Source organism: Octodon degus, unplaced genomic scaffold, assembly GCF_000260255.1.
Source record: "Octodon degus isolate 3935 unplaced genomic scaffold, OctDeg1.0 scaffold00245, whole genome shotgun sequence".
NCBI classification, from domain to species: Eukaryota; Metazoa; Chordata; class Mammalia; order Rodentia; family Octodontidae; genus Octodon; species Octodon degus.
In genome coordinates, this window is record NW_004524821.1 from 1,513,811 (window position 1) to 1,526,207 (window position 12,397).

Below are 12,397 nucleotides of genomic sequence, written 5' to 3' on the forward strand. Positions count from 1 at the left end.
AAAAAAAAAAAACGGTGTTAGAGCAGATGTCACAGAGCTGGAGACTGGCCTGCTGCCAGTAGCCCTGCATCCTCATTCCTGCTCTGACAATGTCATGTCCATGAAATAGCCCAGACTCAGCTTAGCACCCTGAGTGATCCAGGCAGGCTGGCAGCATGGCTCCCTGATCAGGCCGAGTGTCACCAGAGAAGGCCTTGCCTGGTGTCTATGCTAACGGCAGACATGAAGGTTGCAGGCAAGAGAAGAGAGGAAGTAATGGCGCCTCTGTGTCTCCTTCTACTTCCTCCCCTGCTTAGTTTCAGGATCACTGAACAAGTGTCAGGCTGTGGCCTGGTGTCTAGGGGCCTAGCTGGGCAAGACTCAGTGTCACCCGCCTGGTGCCAGGCTGGACCTGTCTCTGTGTGGCGTTTAAGTCTCCTGAGAAGCTTGCTTCTGCCTCTGTCCTGCCACCTCTGGGGAGGGTCAGTGCCAGACCAACTGGGCCTGGGGACAGGCGCCGGGTAGGAAATGCAGGCTCAGTGGCTCTTTCCTACTGCAGAAGAAAGACAGCCCGACCGTGAGCACAGGCCAGGTGAGGTTCAGGGCCCCAGCTCCTGACACAGGGCCCAATACCTGGCACACTGGAGCCTTGTTCTCACCCTCTCTGCCGTCCACCAGGACGTGATTGGGATATTTCTGCCATTCTGGCTTTTCCCAGTGCAGCGCAATGCCATCCCTGCTCTCAGTGCCACATGCGCTTGCATGCACAGCCGGATCTGCTGTATTCCTGTGGAGGAGTCTACTAGGTGTCCAGCCAGATAAGCCTTCAGCTGCAAGGCACCGTCTCTTTTTTTGAGACAGGATCTCACTGTTTATTTGTTTATTTATTTATTTATTTATTTATTTAATTTTTTTGGTTTTTCAAGACAAGGTCTCACTTTGTAATGTAAGCTGAACTTGAACTCACTATGTAGCCCAGCTTGGCCTAAATCTCACAGTGGTCCTCCTGCCTCAGCCTCCTAAGTGTGGGCGTTCTAGGCACGTGCCTCTATACCCGGCTATACCATCATTTTAAAAAACTGCCTAAAGTAAAGAGAAACTAGATGCATGCTCATGGTTTCAGTTTACATTGAGCTGTAAGCGTGGTGGGGACAAGTGCTAGGTGTGTGACCAGGAAGCTTATGCTATGATCTGTTTCACCATCTGCTAACTAGGCAGAGCCTGGGCTCCCCCAACCCCAACTGCCCTTCCTCTGAAATGGGGGCAGTGCTGGGAGAAGTTCTAACGACGGGGGCTCGCTGGCCATGCAGGTGTTCTCTCCTCCTTGGGCTGCTCAGCATCCTCCTTATGAAATACCTCCAGCCCCCACCCCTGGGAAATTACATTCTCCTGATCTCGCTGCACCTGAGGCCCCCATCTGGCCACTGGGCAATCCCAGCTGTTCCTGGCCCAGCTGTTTGGCTCCAACTGTCCTGTGGTTAGAGCATCTAGCCTGCCATTCTGAGAAGTCTCTTTCTCAGGCTGGGCCCTGAGGGAGCTGAGCTCCTGGGTGGGAGAGAAGGGGGAAAAGGAGAGGGCTGACATGATAGAAGTTGGAGGACTGCTGGTTTATATTTTTCAAATAAGTCCATGTCCACAAAGCTAAAAATGTGGTCTTGCCTTACATTGTGTGTGTGTGTGTGTGTGTGTGTGTGTGTGTGTGTGTGTGTGTGTTCCCAGTACATTCCCTTCTAATTTTTAAACCATACGTAACGTCAGGGACATTTAATCCATATGGTTCTGATTCCTTAACACTTAAATCATCCAAATGTTGTTTTGTAGATTCTATTTGCAAATCTCTTTACATAAGCTTTTAACTCCTTCTTTCTCAAAGGTATCAAGGCAGGAGCCCTGGGCAAGGCCTCTTCCTCTTCCTCACTCCAGCCTCCCTCCCCACCCTGGCCAGATGTCCTGACCACCTCTGCTCTGGGCATCAGCTGTTCAGACTCTGGGAGAGCCAGGTGGGAGAGGGAGGTAGCGTGCACACAGACCTCATCTCTACCACTTCCTGGCTCTGTGGCCAAGCCCAAGTTAAGCTCATCAGCCTCTCTTCTTCATTGATGAGAGGACAAATAACAAGCACCTTAAAGTGTTGTTAGGGGAAGTGAATGAAGTGATGAAGAGTAAGCCCTTGCCAAGAGGGCAGGGTTTCCCCATAGCTTTAGACTTCCCATATGCCCTCAGGTCTGTGCTGAGGTAGTCAGAGGCCTATTGGAGTGTGGGGTCATTTTGGAAGAAGATAATGGCACCCATGTGCCAAGTGCAGAGAGGCAAAGGGAAAGCTGCTGTGGGACCTGTGGGTTGGGGTGAGGACTGAGCAGTGGTCCTGCTGGCCAGGAGGGAGGAGGCAGTGCCAGGAGGTGCGCAGGGGCTGGGTGCACTGGCCTGTTGTGCACTTGGGATCAGCTCTGTGTGTGCTGGGGGTGGAGGAAAACCCTAAAGGATGACAGACCGTGTGGGAAAGACACAGGAAGATGGCTGTCCCAGCTGGGAAGGATATGGGTTTCCCATCCATCTGTCCAAACATACACTAAGCACCCCCCACAGTACCCCACCTGCAGACGTGAACCCCACTCGTAGGCCTGGAGTATGGCCCATTGCAGCTGCACTCAACAGCCTGCCACCCCACCCCTTCTCCCCACTCTCTCCTCCACCTTCCCTGAGGCATTCTGGAATATTCATCACCCCTGCCAGCACCTCCATGCCCCTTCTCTGCTTTAGTGGTCTGTTCTGGCTTTTCTGCTCACACGCACCTACGCTACTCCCCAAAACTCAACTCCCAGATGCTCTGAGGACATTCCTGGGAATCTCAGACACCACTCAGCCCTTCCTTCTGTTCTCCTGCTCTCTGTCCTCCTGGGCTGTGCTGGTCTGGAGCAGATGGCTGGGGCTGTGGGGATGGACAGAAGCCACCCTATTCTGGAGGCCTCCTTCTCCTTGAGGCAGACCCCCATGTGGGCAGCCAGCTTTCAGAGACAGCTGAATGGAAATGGAAATCCAAGATGGCACCCTCAGGACTGTGGCCATTGGCTGTAAGATGGGCCCCCAGATAGGTGGACATGAAGTGTGCAGGTGTAACGGGGCTCCTGTGAGCCCTCCCCACAGCAGCACCTGTTGGCCAGCTCTGATTTGGACACCCCAGTGTCTGTATCTAGTCAGGATTCATTCCTCTGGCAATTCCAGAAGGAGTGTATCCCAGACAGAATAGCCTCTCTGGGATGGGAGAGCAGATGCTCAGTCTAAAATTAGGCTGTTGACTACAACTTCATGGAGGCTTCACAGGCGGATCTGATCCTTACAGCTGTCAAGTGTAGCTGAGAAGTGGAGCCCTGCTCTGTTGAGGCTGAGCGGCGATCAGAACCGAACAACATCAAGGCCAGCACTCTGCTGTCTCCCTGGGACATCTCCTGGCCTTGACCTGTGAATGCTTCACAAATCCCCTGAGCTGGTACTTGTGAGGTTAGGGTGGGAAGAGGCCTGCCCTCTCTCAGGAGCTGCTTTTTTTTCTGACTTTGGCATTGAAAGCTTCCCCTAGGAAATTAAACACCTTGTCCAGTGTCATCCCCCCAGGGAGGGTTTCAGCAGGTTTGGAGCCCAACTCCAAATTTGGGCAGCAACAAACAAGCCCATAGGAGTGATGCAGATGGGAACTTGGTGACACAGGCTGTATCTGAAGGGGTGACAACCCAGGAAAACACCTTTCCACCTCGTCTTCATCTGTGCCCTCCGCACACAGGCCTACTCAGTCTCGTACAGTCAGCCCAGGCTGTGCTCTATGCTCGGGGCAAGTGGAGTCCACAAGAGCCCTTCTCTGACCTCCCTTTTAGTAGCCCCAGAGCCATCATTCTCACAGTGGCCCCCAAGGTCCCCGCAGTGCGCCTGACGTCACAGGGCCTTTGCACCAGTGGTTCCCTTTGCCCTTAACAGCTTTGCTCACGTCCACATGACTTCAAGTCATAGTTCACATGCCACCTGCGCCTGAGGCTTATTCTAGCTACCCTATTTAAGTACATGACACAACCCACCCCACATTCCTGATCTGCTTGCTGTGTTGGTTCTATCTCATCACCACAGAACACAGCTCCTGCTTCTACTCTATCTAATTTACTTATCTGTTCTGTTTCTTCTTTCTCATCTCTTTCCTCTAGAATGTAACTTCCATGGGGTCAGGGGTTTGCGTTTACTTTGTCACTGATGTGCTCCAACTCTGTAGAACAGAGCCTGACTATAGAAGCTGATGTCTTACCAAATGCATGGATTTGAGGAACAGAGACATTGCCTACCCTTGTAAAACCCTGGTCACGCCCCCCCCGAATTACATGGACACAGGGGCACACTCCCAGGACTGCTTCCAAAGCCTCTCTAGACCTCTGTTCATGTGGTAAGGGGGGCTGATGAGCCCTCTGCTGCCTCTCACAGAGCCTTAGGGTGACATGAAAGTATGAGTACAATTGTGCCAAGATCTATCAAGAGCTACACTGTTATGACTTATATCAAATTGCACCCCAGAGCCTCACACACTCATAGGTGGGCTCTGGGGAGGTGACTGGTTCATGGTGTGTGATACTGGATTAGTCCATCGATGGGCTTATAGCTGGGTGTGGGAAGAGGGAGGTCACTGTGGACGTGGCCTGGAAGGAGATTGTGTGTCCCTCCTCCCCTGCCAACTTACTGCTTCCTACCTGTTGTGCCATAAGCTGTTTCTCCTCCGTCATGCTCTTCTGCCATGCCTGCTTGAGAACTAGCTGACTATGGATTGAAACTTACAAACTGTGGGCCAAAGTAAACTTTCCTCCTTTAACTTGTGAGTATCCAGTATTTTGTCCCAGCAATGAGTTAGGAACTAAGACACGTGCAAAGTGTGAAGTCTGTGTTTACTCAGATGGCGGGCCCCATACTGAGTGTAAGGGCTCTGCAGAGGAATGCAGAGGCACTACCAGGTGAGTAGGACCCACATAGGGGAGGGCAGTGCTCATTCATTTCAGGGAACTGCTGTAGAAGTGGGGCTCTGTAAGAGGAATACAGGGGTTTCCTAGCATCCAGGGGAATTCAGACTTCAGCCATCTGTGTTGGGGTTTGGAGATATATAGATACATGTGCACATGTGTGTACACACACACACACACACACACACACACACATGCATGCATGCTGCAGGTATGGAGGCTGAGATGTTCTGAGATCTGCGTGCAGTTAGCTAGAGACCAGGATGCTGTAGCTGTAGTCTAAGCCTGCAATCTGACAACCAAGAGCACCAAAGCTCCAAGTTCTAGTAAGACCAGAAAAGAGCCAGTGTCTTATCCTGAGTCTGAGGACTAGAATGACCCAAAATTCAGCTCAATGGCTGGGGGAGTTCCCTCTGAGAAGGCTATTTTGTTCTCTGCAGGACCTCAGCTCACTCAAAAACTTGCTCCCTGATTTTAGGGAGGCAATCTGCTTTACTCAGGCTGCTGACTGAAATGTTAATCTCATCCAGAGATGCCCTCACAGGCAGCCCTAGAATAATACTTGGCCAAATATTCGGCCACCCATTGGCCAATTAAGGTGGTCCATAAGATTTGCCCTCCCAGCTGCTGCCCTACAAACCCACACCCTCCACCAAAGCCGTGTGTTTGTCTGCCTTGTGCTTCCCAGAGCTCCTCACTTCCTCCAGCTAGCCACGCTTGGGGACGTCGCCTCTGCTCTCAAGTTCACCTGACTCGGCACTCACTCAACAGTGCACAGCTAGGTACCTCAGGAGACCTGCTGAGATTCCCATCCTTCTGGTCACAGTAAAGGGTGATTTTAGGAGCAATGTGCAGGAAATAAAACAGGACCTAAAGACAGCCTCGAGAGGCTTGCTTGTTTTCAGGCCACAGGGTTGTGGCTAGTTATGGTAAGAGTCCAGAGTTCCTAGGGATGAATGGAGGCTTCGCCTCACTCTCAGGCTATGTGGCACCGCTGCGGGGCCCCACCTTGCTGTGGGAAGCCCAAGAAGGCTTTTGGTGCCCTGCCAACTAAGCACCTCCTAGGCTCCAAGCAAGCACAGACACTCAGAGCTCTCCTGACTGAGCAGGAGCAGCAGAATCATATATCTGGCTGGAATATGATGGAGGCCTTGCTGGTGTGTGCTAATCACTTTATGGGGACATGGAGGAGGGGACTTTAAATTCTGCTGAGGCTGAGAGTCAGTCAGGAAAAAATAAGAAAAACAGGACATTTGAAAGAGGTCTCACAGAGTGAGTTTGCTAAATGCTCAGAAGGGCTAATAGAGGGGCTGATTGCAAGGGGTGGGGGAGGAACAGAAGCATGGGAAGTGCTTCAGAGAAAAGGAGCAGTGTAAGTGAGGCTTAGAGCATGAAGGGTCGCATTGTCTTTAGGGACAAATGAGGCGTGCTCCTCAGGCATGGCTCTTCCCTGGGTGCGACTCCAGGTGGAAAGACTCCCAGGCTGAAGACAGAGGGCTGGAGCTTTCTTCCTGCCTTGGTAAGCATGGAATCTGAGCAGTGCTGGAGCCAGACTTCTAGTCCCTTCATTATTGCCCTGAAAGTAGACTCACGAAGTGCCATCCCGCGCATGCTCGGCTCTGCCTCCTGTGTCTTCCACACTGTTCTCTCCTTCTGTTCACTGTTGTCATAGTTACTTTCCATAGTGTGCAAGGCCTCTCTGGAACTGGACTGGGAGCTGTCTGAGCATGGGATTTGTCCAAACTTCAGATTTCTTCCTGTCCACTTGTGGCCCATATGCCACCTGGACCCATCGTCCTGGGCCAGCAATGAGAAGGTGACTAAAACACATGCACAGTGTCAATTACTGTCAGATGAAGGTCACACAGTGGGGTGGGGCAGAAATCCACCTCCAAATTTCTCTCCTTGCTATTTCTAGAGTTCTTTCTTCTCATACCTGCCACTATTTTCCTTTTGTGAATGTTTATGGGGTCTAATTTCTCATCCCTCCCCTTTCCTTCACATTAGGAGCTATTGAAAAGCCTTACACATCCATGTCCCCTACAGTAGTTCAGGTATGATGGACGAGGGGTATGAAACAGCTTTGTGTAGCTGTGACCTGAGAATCACAACCTAAAGAGGAAATCTTCTTTCTTTTTCTTTTTTCTTTCTTTTTTTTTTGGCTCATGGTTTTAGGGGTTTTAGCCCATGGTCTGCTAGCTCCATTGCTCTTAGCCTATGGTGATACAGAAATCTTATGGCAGAAGGGCATGGTGGAGGAAATCAGCTTATCTTTTGGCAGCTAAGAAGTGGGGGAGAGAGAGACAGAGAGAGAGAGAGAGAGACAGAGAGAGAGAGAGAGAGAGAGAGAGAGAGAGAGACTGAGACAGAGAGGAAGGGGCAGGGGACAAGCTGCACTTTTCAAAGTCATGTCCCCATTGATCTACTTACTCTGCCTGGTCTCAGCTCCTGCCAGCCATTCTGCTGTGTGCTTTCCTCAGGATCATCTCTGTTAAGATTGCTGCCTCATGATGTGGTCATTTCTCCAGCCCCACCCCTTAACACTGCTGCACTGGGGATCTAGCTGTGACTACACAAACCACCTTTATTGCATTTTATCCTTTCATTTCACTAGCTCTCATTTAATACTCATAATCCCTCCCCAAGACTTGCTATCTTCCCCACTTTATAGCTGTGAAAACTGAGGCACTGGGACGCTAAGCAGTACTGTCAGGACAGGGTCAGCACCCGTGCCTATCTGAATCCAAGCCTCAGGAGTTGATGCTCTGCTGCAAAGCCACACAGAGTAGGTGTTTTTATTGGTGATCTTGAAGGTCTCTGGACTTGGGTACACCTCTTCTCATAGCTGCCAGGGGAGTGTGGCTGGACAAATCTAATTTCTTGGAACCAAAAGCCTTGGCTTCCATACCTGCAGCCCACAGGCTTGTGAGACGCCTCAGAAATCAGAATGAGACTGTCCCACGGCTCAGGCTGGGACAGAAACTCAGCCCAAAGTGTAGGAAAAGAGGAGACATTTGTCATGAGGAAACTAGTAAGTGACTTTGAGGCTAGTAGGGCTCTTGAGGTTGACTTACTGGACAAGATAGTTATAAGGGCAGAAAGGTATCTGCCAGCACGCTGTGCACACCTGTGATCATTCTGGAGCTGAGGTATGGTTGTGCACACAGAAACAGGATCTGAAGTGACAAGAGGTCCATTAAGAAGTAGCTCCACAGAGGGGCCAAAGCCTGCACAGTCGGTGTCACATGCTGGGTGATCACAGGGAAGGAAGCACCCAGTGATACTTGGGAGCCCAGAGGAGATTAGGGAGAGAATTGTCCTCTTAGCCAACTGGAAGCCTGCGTAGAAGCCAACCATGCTCCTAGGGGGAAGAGACCAGGACAGAAACATGTGCACCGTGTACCTGACGCTGAGCAATTCCGCACAGTGGGAGTGAAGAGTAGACAAGAATGATGCAGTGGGGGGAGGCTTAAAGACAGGAAGCTTAGGGGACCTGAGGCTCTCCTATTATGGACACAATGTAGAGCAGTTTTCTGGACAGGGCCCCCACTGAATTTATCTTAGAGAGTTTCTCCTATACACTGGGTGGACTGAAGCGGCTGGACCAAACACTGGGAAGCAGGCTCCTGCACCTTGGTGGTGGCTGAAACTGGGCAGCAGGGATGCATGAGGGATTTGAGTTTCTAGCTTGTCATAATGGGTACCCCCAATAATGAAGAAAACCAGAGGAGAAGAGAATGACTCAATGGGAGCAAATTAATACTGCTATCATTTGTTGAGTCCCTTCTGGGCACTAAGGGCTTTATTAAGGGCTTTTTTGCAGTGCCTTGTTAAAACATTATAACAAGCTTTAGAATGAGGAAGGCAAGACCACCAAAATTCAGTTCTGTGCCAAGGCCACACAGTAAGTGCATCACTGCGCTGTGGGTACAGGGCCTCTGCTGTCATCAGATTGAGGACTGAGTCAGGAAGCTGGAAGCACAGTCCTGGCAATGAGGGGGACACTGGGTCTCTGCTCCAAGAGAAAGGAGATAATCACACACACACACACACACACACACACACACACACACACACAAAATGATAATGCAATCAGATTCTTTGAATCCAAAAAAATGATAACCAAGGGGATGAGAGGTGAAGGGGAAGTTGGTAGGGTTAACACCTAAGCTTATATAACCTAGAGGGCCTATTGTTCATCCCCACCCTGAAAATGCTCCCAAGACCATGGTGGCAATTCCTGGCTCCTTAGGAATGACAGTGTGTTCTAAAAGTGTATCTGCAATTTGGTTGTTAGGAGCTGCAAACAAAATTTCACATGGAGACAGCCTTTTAAGTGGCAAATGAGATGCCAACCCTACCCTCTGCTCCAATGTCTTTCAGCCTATGAAGTTTCTATAGCTTCATACTGGCTCTACAACAGAATCAAAGCATGCGCGCGCGCGCGCGCGCGTGTGTGTGTGTGTGTGTGTGTGTGTGTGTGTGTGTGTGTATCATTTCCATGGAAACAAGCATTCAGTATTTTTGCCTGGGACACCTGAACCATGATCTTGAATAGTAGCCCTTACAGTAGAAGCAATCTTACTCTCCCATCCCTCATGCTGTCCCCTCCTCTCCTAAGCTTGGTAAAGAGCAGAGTAGTATTTAGCAAGTTGCTTCAGAACATCTACTTATGCATCAATCTCTGTCCATCGATGGAGCTCCCAGGACTCAGACTTGTGTATTGCATGTTCCCAGCATAGGGAAGGTGCCTGATTCATGTCTGAGGAATGAAGGAATGTGAGAAGGCCCCAGGGTCAAATGCTGGGACTTTCTCAAGACCTAGCCCAGCTACATGCAAGGGCTGGTGCTGATAGGAAGGAAATGACACCTGGCACCATCTGCCTTCTACATTGTGTCCTATCCAGCTACTGGGTGGGAATGGTGCCCCGGGCTGCTAGTGCAGCCTGTGTCCCTGAGTTCTCAGGCCAGAGTCTTGAAGATTTGGCCTCTGTGAGAAGTAGCCCCAGAGCTGGGGTGGGATCAGGTGGCCTTGGTTGTGGGAGGAGTTGGAGGACAGTCACAGCAGGGGAGCCCTGTGTGGTTCCAAAGTAGCCAAGGACAGCTGTGTCTGCTACAGCACAGATGCTCAATGACTTCCCTCCCTTGCTGTGGGAGTTACCTTGCTGTGGCTAGTTCAGAATTATGTGTGTTTGGAGGTTGGCATGGGGACGCCCTGGGATGCCTGAAGGCTGCAGAGGAGTTTTCCAAGGGAAAGGAGGAGGGAGACAAATCACAGAAAAACAAGTCAAGGAAAGGTAGGACAGAGGAGAAGTCCAAAGAAAGAAGCTTCCAGGGCAGCTTTTCCAGAGCAGGCATGTGGCCTACACACTTGAGTATCCAGGCCAGTGAGTGACCGTCACTGAGAGACTTTCCACTCTGCCCCTAACAAGGATCACTGTAACCTCCACTATGGTTCTGAGACAATTAAGTCTGTTTCTCCTGCCTTTCAATTTGCTCCCCAGAACATCCATCTACTTAACACACTTCTGTGAAATCAGTCCTGATTGGTAAGAAAAATCAAAGTGGAAAGTTCCCCCTAGTTCTTCCTGGAGGGTGGGCAGGACCCTCACAGCCAACCACACTGGGTGAGGAGGGTGCAGGGGAGGCAGAAACCCATGACTGGCCTGTGGAGACACAGCAGAGTGGTGGGCCAGGCCACTGCTCAAAGGGTGGAGGACACCCACTCAGCCCTGACCAGGAGTAAGCTTTTTCTTTGAGCCTTTGTGTGAGCAGCTAAAGTCACCCTTTGGGGGATATGAATTCTATAAAGGACCCACCTCCTCTTCCATGAATGGGGAGCTCAAGGCAGGAATAGAGTGGGGCAAGGATCTTGGGGGCAGGGGCGCAGTTGCCCTACTCAAGGAAGGACTTCTCTCAAGGGAAGGTTTGATACCAGGTGGTATTAGGAGCTGGTAGAAGCTGGAGGAAATGGGTGAGAGTCCACAGAACAGCTAGAGGTTTGGCAACTGTTGAGGGGTGAGCAGTTATGTGAGTGTGTGGGCTCATGTCCAGCTCTTGTCACATCTGCCTTCACTCCCTGCATGCCCTGGAGCCATGGTTTCCTCCTCTGGTGTCTATGAGTGTGGTGCCCCTTAGAAGGTGAGGGTTCTTTCAATGGAGATGGTGGTCTGCTCTGCCCAGGCTTTGAAGAGAAGAGAATGGCTCCTCTGGAGGTTGCTACAGAAAAGCACAGAAATAACCAGGACCTCTAACCCTGTCCCTTGTGGCCAGAGAATTTGAGGCCATCACTTCAGAAACAAAATAAGGCAGGAAACTCCAAGGATCCTTCCTGGAAGCCACCAGCAGCATTCTCCACAGTAGTGCCCTGTGGGTCCTTAGACACTGTCTTGACCCAGTGAGCGAGTGAGCGAGCGAGAGAGAGTCCAGTCCTCATATACTGCAACCTGTTCACCTAATCCCCTGCAACCTCCTCCTGAGCTGTTCTGAGGGTCAATGCCAGAATGAGTTCTATTTTACCTGAGGCAAAGGGTTGGCCACGGCAAACAACCTGATGTGTCTGAACCTCTCAAGCAGGCATCTGTAAACTGTAGAGCACGGTGTGGGCAAGAGGCCTTGGACACTGCAGGCTGGTAGGGCTTGGCTCAAAGATCCTTCATGCTGGGGCTAGAGGATGGACACGAGTGCCTCAGGTCCAAGCCCTGGGATCCAGCAGGGTAAAGTCCGGAGGTTGAGAAGCCCCGGGTGCCCCACCCCCATTCTGGGCAGGAGCCCAAGGATGCCGGGGGCAAGCCAGCTCTGCTCCAGCCACATTCATTAAAGCAGATTCCCGACGGAGGAGGCGCGGGCTTCCCGAAGCAGGGCTGGAACCTGGTAGCAAGGCTACAGGAACCAAGTCCTTTGGATACGAAGATGGATGCCCACCGGCCCGGTGCTGCCAAGGCGTGGCTCTGCGCGACAGGGCCCCACGGCCGCCACTGGGGCTTCCCCGTCAACCCCCACCCCCCCCCGAGGAAATGACCGAGGGCGCGGGGCGGCGCGGGGGGCGGGGCAGCGCCCGGAGTGGCACTGGCTGTCACCGAGGAGGCCGCCGCGCAGACCCTCCCGCGGCCGCCGAGCCGGGGATTCCCCAGCGAGGACCCCCTCCCCACTCCTATCCCAACCGCGCCCACCGCGCCCGCCCCTCAGCGACCCCGGCGGCCCGGGCCTCTCCGCAGCCCGCCGCGCTCGAGCCGGGCACGCCCATGCCCAGCGGGCTGGGTAGGCGCTCAGGCAGACTGCGGGGTCCCCGTGCTGGGCGACAGGAAACTCTGGGGAGTGAATGGAAAGAAGTGGGTGGTCCGGCCCCTGCGACTTCCCCTGACATCACTGCCCAAATAAGGAGCTTCCAAGCGGCCGTGGGGCGGCTCCGAGCCGCGCCCGCCGCCGCCGGC

The 12,397-nt window shown here is 52.1% G+C and overlaps 1 protein-coding gene across 1 annotated transcript in view; it reads left to right on the forward strand.

Moving 5' to 3' along the window:
- The window catches only part of Hivep3 (human immunodeficiency virus type I enhancer binding protein 3), a 464,424-nt gene that overhangs the window by 345,305 nt on the left and 106,722 nt on the right, over positions 1-12,397 (forward strand). The window lies entirely within an intron of this gene.